The sequence below is a fragment of the Carlito syrichta genome, unplaced genomic scaffold (assembly GCF_000164805.1).
Source record: "Carlito syrichta isolate Samal-C Ts95f unplaced genomic scaffold, Tarsius_syrichta-2.0.1 Scaffold311763, whole genome shotgun sequence".
NCBI lineage: Eukaryota > Metazoa > Chordata > Mammalia > Primates > Tarsiidae > Carlito > Carlito syrichta.
The window spans coordinates 5041-12116 of record NW_007255859.1 but is presented as its reverse complement, the minus strand read 5'-3'; the positions used below and the strand labels follow the sequence as shown (position 1 = coordinate 12116).

The window sequence follows — 7076 nt, the reverse complement described above, 5'->3', positions numbered from 1 at the left end:
ATTCCCCAGCCAGGTTTACTGCCCGGTTGTCCTCTCCCCTGCTGCGCCAAGGACCCCCGTCTCAGCCTCGTCCCATGGCGCTGTACATTTCAGAGCCGTTAATTCTGTACTATGTACATTTCACCTCATTAAAAAAAATCTTCAGGCCGGGCTCACTCCTATAATCCCAGCCCTTTGGTAGGCCGAGGTGAGAGGATTTACTGAGCCCACGGGTTCAAGACCAGTCTAGGCAAATTGGCGAGACCTCATCTCTTCAATAAATCCAAAAATTAGCCGGGCATGGTGGTGCATGCCTGTAGTCCCAGCTACCGGGAAGGCTGAGGTCGCCTGAGCCCAGCAGGTCAAGGCTATGGTGACCGTGATCATGACACTGTACTCCAGTCTGAGCGACGGAGTGAGACTCCTAAAAAAAAAATCTTCTGCAACACACGCATGATTTTTTGTTTTTTTTGTTTTTGAGCTGGAGTCTCATTCTGTCGCCCAGACTGGAGTGCCGTGGCCGCTCCCGGCCACCGCAGCCTCGACCTGCTGGGCTCCGGCGATCCTTCCGCCTCAGCCTTCCAAGGAGCTGGAACTACAGCCGCGCACTACCATGCCCGGCTGATTGTTTTTTGATTTATTGTAGAGATGAGGTCTTGCCACGTTGCCCAGGCGGGTCACGAACCCGCGGGCTCGGTCAATTCAGTCACCTCGGCCTCCCAAAGCGCGGGATTACAGGCCGAGCCACCGAGCCCGGCCACACACGCATGATTTTATAGTGATTTCTTAAATGTGGCTTGAGGAGAGAATTACAAAGAAGGATTCTGAGGGCTCAGTAGCAGGTGGGTTAGCTGACGCTCTCCTGGTTCCGTTTGTCCGAGTCGCAGGCCCCGGCCTGCAGGGTCTCCTCCGACCGCCAGGGGTCGCTACAAGCCCTTCGCGTCCTCCAAAGCAGGCGAACGCCGTCTCTTGCGTCTTGGAAGCGCACGTGCGGGTGAGAGGCGTGGCCAGGGGCGGGCGCTCGGCCGGCACGACCACCGCCCCGAGGGCTCCTTCCGGTCTCCGCGCCGCGTGGGCTTCTTCGCTGCCCGATGAGCGTCGCAGGCCCGCTCCGCTCTCAGCCTCCTCCCCTCCGGGCCGCCCCCGACTTCCCTTCCCCACCCAGGTTTACCGCCGGGTCCTCCTCTCCCCTTCGCGAAGGACCCCGCGTCTCGGCCTCGGCCCCGGCCCCGGCCCATGGCGCTGCAGGCGCTGCGGAGCTCGGGCGTGGCCTTCCGCCGGGTCCCGTCTCACTTTCCCGAGGAGCTGAGCCTGGCCTTTGCCCACGGCGCCGGGCTGTACCGCCAGGCGGGGCCCAGCTCAGACCGGAAGGTGGGCCCGGCCCGCGGACTGGCCCTCGCCGGAGCAGCCCCCGTCAGCCCCGCGCCGGCCTCTGTTCTCACGGGTCCCCCTGGCCTTGGATCCCTTCAGAGCCCGGGGGTGCCCCCTGGCAGCCTCGGACCGTGCGCAGGGTCCCTCGGACAAGGACAGCGTGAGCTGAGTTTGAGGGATAAGTAGGTCTAGAGCAGGAGATGGAGCTAGTCGGAGGGAAAAGCTGACGCAGATGCTTAATTGGGGATTTAAGAAAAATGCCAGCGCCTGGGTTCCACCTGTGGAGATTCTGATTTAATTGTTTCGGGATGAGGCCTGGGCTTCGGGAGTTTAAAACGCATCCCAGGTGATTCTAATGTGCAACCAAGTTTGAGAGTCACGTCTATAGTTGTAGGAGAAGATGCAAAATGATCCTCTGACTTCAGGTAGTTAGCGAACCGGCTGTAGGAGCAGGGCAGGTGCAGTGAAGGTAACTAACAGTGAAAGTTGAGTGGCGGGACGGGTACATTTACTCACGCACAGCACATTTAACAAGGGTCTGTTTGGGACTAGGAATTGTTACTTTTCAGGGTTACCTGAACACAACAGCGGTAAGGGAACAATTTTCCTTGTGATTTGCAGAGTTTAGTGTGCAGATTGCGGTAGGGCCTTCCACATCTGGATACCTGGCAGTATCTGTCTTCTGGCTAAAATTTGCATCCTGACTTCCTGGTGAGGCCATTTACACTGTTTGGATTTCTTGTTTCCCATATATTCAATTAATATTTGTCTCTGGCCGGGCTTGGTGGCTCAGCCTGTAATCCCAGCACTTTGGGGGGCTCGGTGGCTCAGCCTGTAATCCCAGCACTTTGGGAGGCCGAGGTGAGTGGATTGTCTGAGCCCGCGGGTTTGACATCCGCCTGGGCAACTTGGCGAGACCTCATCTCTACAACAAATCAAAAATTAGCCGGGCGTGGTAGCGCGCGCCTGTAGTTCCAGCTACTTTGAAGGCTGAGGAGGGAGGATCGCCGGAGCCCAGCAGGTCGAGGCTGCGGTGGCTGGGAGCGGCCACTGCACTCCAGTCTGGGCATTGGAGTGAAACTCCAACTCAAAAAAAAAAAAAAATATATATATATATATATATGTATATATATTTTTTTTTTCTTGAAGTTGGCAGCATATGAGAAATTATGAGCTATAGCTATATGAAGTTATAGAATAGTTATTTTTTTTCTGATAATACATGAATTTTATACATGATATACATTACAAATTTTTGCAAAGCATGGTTATGTATGCCCCCAAATCTTTAGTATCAGCAGTTTGTGAGTCACATTGTGGGAAACAGAGCAGGCCATAGACTTTTTTTTTGAGTCTCACTCGGTCGCCCAGACTGGAGTGCAGTGGCCGCTCCCAACCACCGCAGCCTCGACCTGCTGGGCTCCGGTGATCCTTCCGAGTAGCCAGAATTACAAGCGCGCACTACCAAGCCTTGCTAATTTTTTGATTTATGGTGGAGATGAGGTCTTGCTGCCCAGGCGGGTCTCGAACCCGCGGGCTCAGGCAATTCACTCACCTCAGCCTCCCAAAGGCGTGGGATTACAGGCTGAGCCACCGAGCCCAGCTTCGGCCATAGATTTTTGATAGCCACTTTTCAATTTTCCGTGAAGGTTTTCTTTTGAGCAGACCTGAGATTCCCTCCAAGAAAGGTCTTTCCTTACCTTTCCCTCACTGTCATTCCCTACATTCAAGTGAACAAGTCTTGTTGATTCTAGTATCTAAGTCTCTTAAATAAGTCCCTTACCATCCATGTCTTTGCTAATGGCTTTCCATTTCTCAACTGGAATTTTGCAGTGGCTATGTATCAGATCCCCTCCCCTCCCGACTCCCCAGTCTGTCCTCCCTCCAGCTTTGCTCCTACAGGAACATTTTCTAGCATGGCAAACAACTTTCCTCTCTGATCTCATCTCCCACTACATAACTACGTTCTATTCCAGTCATATCAAACTGCAGTTCCCAGAAAATGCCCAACTCTCATATCCACAGGAACATTTTCCTCCAATATAACTCCCTACCCTTCCCTGAGCTTTCCCTAAGTCCTTCCACCCAGGCTGTTGCTCTCACATATTGGCCAAGAATCAGATTTGTCTTCTCTAGGAGAATTTCTTCCTGTTCTGACCCCACCCATGTTCTGCGTGAAGGTAGTATATTTTACATTCCTCTCTCAGGTCAGTTTCATGATAGTTTGTCTATTCTCCCCTGTAGACTCTGAGCTCTTCTACCCCAGGCCCTACCAGATCTCATTATAGGTACTGAGTGAGTGGTTGGGAATGAGTGAGAGTTAAAATAACTTATTTCTCTTTGCATAGGACTTCATAGAATTTATCCATATGGTGTTAATTCGATCTAGAAGAGAAATGGAGCACATTTAGCTACATTTATGAAGGACAGTGTGGTGAGGTGGTTCAGCACACAAGTTGGAGCCAGAATACTTTCGTATTCTGCTGCTCATTAGCTCTGTCTTTGGGCAACGAGCTTACCTTGTGCCTTGGTTTCTTTCCCTGTAAAACTACGATAATAGCAGTAGCTACCTTGTAAGGTTGCTTTGAAGATAAAATGAGTTACTTTATGTAGGTATTAGAAATAAAAGTATTTATTTAGAGTTGTCTCATTCTGTTGCCCAGGCTGGAATACAGTGTTATGATCACGGCTCACCACAGCCTCCTGAGTAGCTCCTGGGCTCAGACAATCAATCTTTCCACCTCAGCCTCCTGAGTAGCTGGGACTACAGGCATGTGCCACTTGCCTGGCTAATTTTTTTTATTTCTTTGTAGGGATGAAGTCTCGCCATGTTGCCCAGGCTGGTCTCGCACTCTTGGGCTCAAGCAGTCTTCCTGCCTCAGCCTCCCAAAGTTCTGGGATTACAGGCATGAGCCACCGTTCCTGGCCAGTATTATATGTTAAAGTATTTAGAAGAGTGCTGGCATAATAATATATGTTTCTTATTATTGTATTGAAGAAAACAAAACTCTGATTGGTTCCAAAAACTTGCTTAAGTTTCTGATGACAACACCAGGTTTTCTGATTATTAATCATAATTACATAGTAGTTTAGAGCTTTCCACTCTATCTAATTGCCTTTCTAAGAATTAATACCGAAATCGTTCTCTTCACCTCACAGAATGCCATGCTGGACTTTGTGTTCACAGTAGATGACCCTGTTACGTGACATTCAAAGAACCTGAAGAGAAATTGAAGCCACTACTCTTTCCTAAAAGTTTTCGGGCCCAAGATTATCACATCCATACAGAATAACTATGGTGCTGGAGTTTACTACAACTCACTGATCATGTGTGATGGTAGGGTAAGTGCCTTCAGGCCTTTGTCCTAGCTTGGGTGACTGTTAACCTTTGTGATTAGAATGCCGACTATATATGTTAATTCTTGCAGTCAGGAAACATTCACACTCCTACTGGTTATCTTGAACCTAGGAACAGAGCATGAACTGGTGTCCTCATCTCCCCTTGACTGATTGCAGCATGAGAAAGTGGTTGGGTGTGACTGACTTTATTTTTTGCCTTTGGACAAGGGTTTGTTGAATCTTAGTGGGCATCAAAATCCCTTGGAGTACATGCCTGTGGGTCACACGGACTGCTGGGTCCCATCCCTAGAGTTCTGATTCAGTAGGTCTGGGATAGAGCTTGAGAATTTGCATCTCTAACAAGCTTGTAAGTGATGCTGAAGCTGCTTATCTAGAACCATTGGTTTGGTCCCTGCGAAGGAATTGGCAGGCCAATTTTTTTTTTTTGAGTTGGGGTCTCACTCTGTCGCCCAGACTGGAGTGCAGTGGCCGCTCCCGGCCACTGCATCCTCAACCTGCTGGGTTCCGGCGATCCTTCCGCCTCAGCCTTCCGAGTAGCCGGAATTACAGGCATGTTCTACTACGCCCGGATGATTTTTTTATTTATTGTAGAGATGAGGTCTTGCTGCCCAGGCGTGTCTCGAACTTGCGGGCTCAGGCAGTCCACTCACCTCAGCCTTGCAAAGGCGTGGGATTACAGGCTGAGCCACTGAGCCCGGCCAATTTATTTTTTTAAATTTATTTTATTTATTTATTTATTTTTGAGTTGGAGTCTCACTCTGTCGCCCAGACTGGAGTGCAGTGGCCACCGCAGCCTCGACCTGCTGGCCTCTGGCGATCCTTCCGCCTCAGCCTTCCAATAGCTGGAACTGCAGGCGTGTGCTACCATGCTCGGCTAATTTTTGATTCATTGTAGAGATGAGGTCTTGCCAAGTTGCCCAGGTGGGTCTCAAACCCACGGGCTCAGGCAATCCACTCACCTCAGCCTCCCAAAGGCGCGGGATTATAGGCTGAGCCACTGAGCCCGGCTGGCAGGCCAATTTAGCATCAGGTAGAGATAAAATTAATCTCAAAGGAGGAACAGACACTGCCAGGAAGAAGTTGGAAGTAAAGGGGTGTCATAGGTGGTTCAGAGTATGTGGTACCCGGTGGTACACAGGAACCTCTTGGCACCAGCAGATGGGTGGAGTTTGACGGTGGGATGTTGGAGCACAGGTAAGTTGCATGAATCTCCCCAGATGGGTTGGCTGGCAGCAGGAACCCAGCCAAACTGTCTTTCAGATGAAGCACCCAGTCTCTAAGGAGGCTCCCAAGAGCTTGGCAGGACCCCAGCGTACAAACACCAATGGGGGTCTAAGTCAGATGCCTTCTATAGATTAGCTGGGCTAGGAATGCCTTACAGATTTCACCTGCTCTGTGAACTCTGCTCCTGATTGCTTAGAGTGGTCAAACTTGACAGCATAGGAGTCACCTGGGGACCTTGTTGAAATGCAGATTCTGATTCAGTTGGTCTGGGATGGGACCTGAGATTCTGTATTATTTTAATAAGCGCTCAGGTGATGCTGGTGCTACTTGTCAAAGGGCCGTACTTTAAAGGGCAAGAGGTTGGAGCACTGACTTGTGAAGGGTTTGATGATACAACTGAACTGGGCTGAGGAATGAGTGCTTGATAGGTTGGTGATGTCTGCATACCCTTTGGCCACGTGCTTGCCTTTCTGGTTCAGGTCCAGTCTTTTTCCACCTGAGAAAATGATTTCCATAAGATCTTGCAGCTAATTACTGACAGTTCCATGACTTCCAGGCCAGTGGTGTTTCCATTATCTCCCAGATGTCACTTGCCTGCAGCTAGGAGGGCTTTCTGGAACACTGCTGTCAGAGTAGAGGAGGAAGGTAGTTAACCAGCAAAGCCTTTCACTTCCACTTTAGTCATGCAAAACACATAGCTTTGTTCCTTCTTCATAATTAATATTTTGCTGAGCCTATCTTTTTTTTTTTTTTTTTGAGTTGGAGTCTCATTCTGTCACCCAGACTGGAGTGCAATGGACGCTCCTGGCCACCGCAGCCTCGACCTGCTGGGCTCCGGCAGTCCTTCCACCTCAGCCTTCCAAGTAGCTGGAACTACAGGCGTGCGCTACTAGGCCTGGCTAATTTTTTATTTGTTGTAGAGATGAGGTCTCATCAAGTTGACCAGGCGGGTCGCGAAACCGCGGGGTCAGGCAGTCCACTCACCTCGGCCTCCCAAAGTGCTGGGATTACAGGCTGAGCCACCAAGCCCAGCCCTATCTTTTTTTTTGAGTTGGAGTCTCACTCTGTCTCCCAGACTGGACTGCAGTGGCTGCTCCCGGGCCACCGCAGCCTCGACCTGCTGGGCTCCGGCGATCCTTCCG

The 7076-nt window shown here is 50.4% G+C and overlaps 1 pseudogene; it reads left to right on the top strand.

Annotated features, from left to right (window-relative positions):
- Window positions 1–1215: 1215 nt before the first annotated feature.
- The window catches only part of LOC103271550, a 7322-nt pseudogene continuing 1461 nt past the window's right edge, over window positions 1216–7076 (top strand).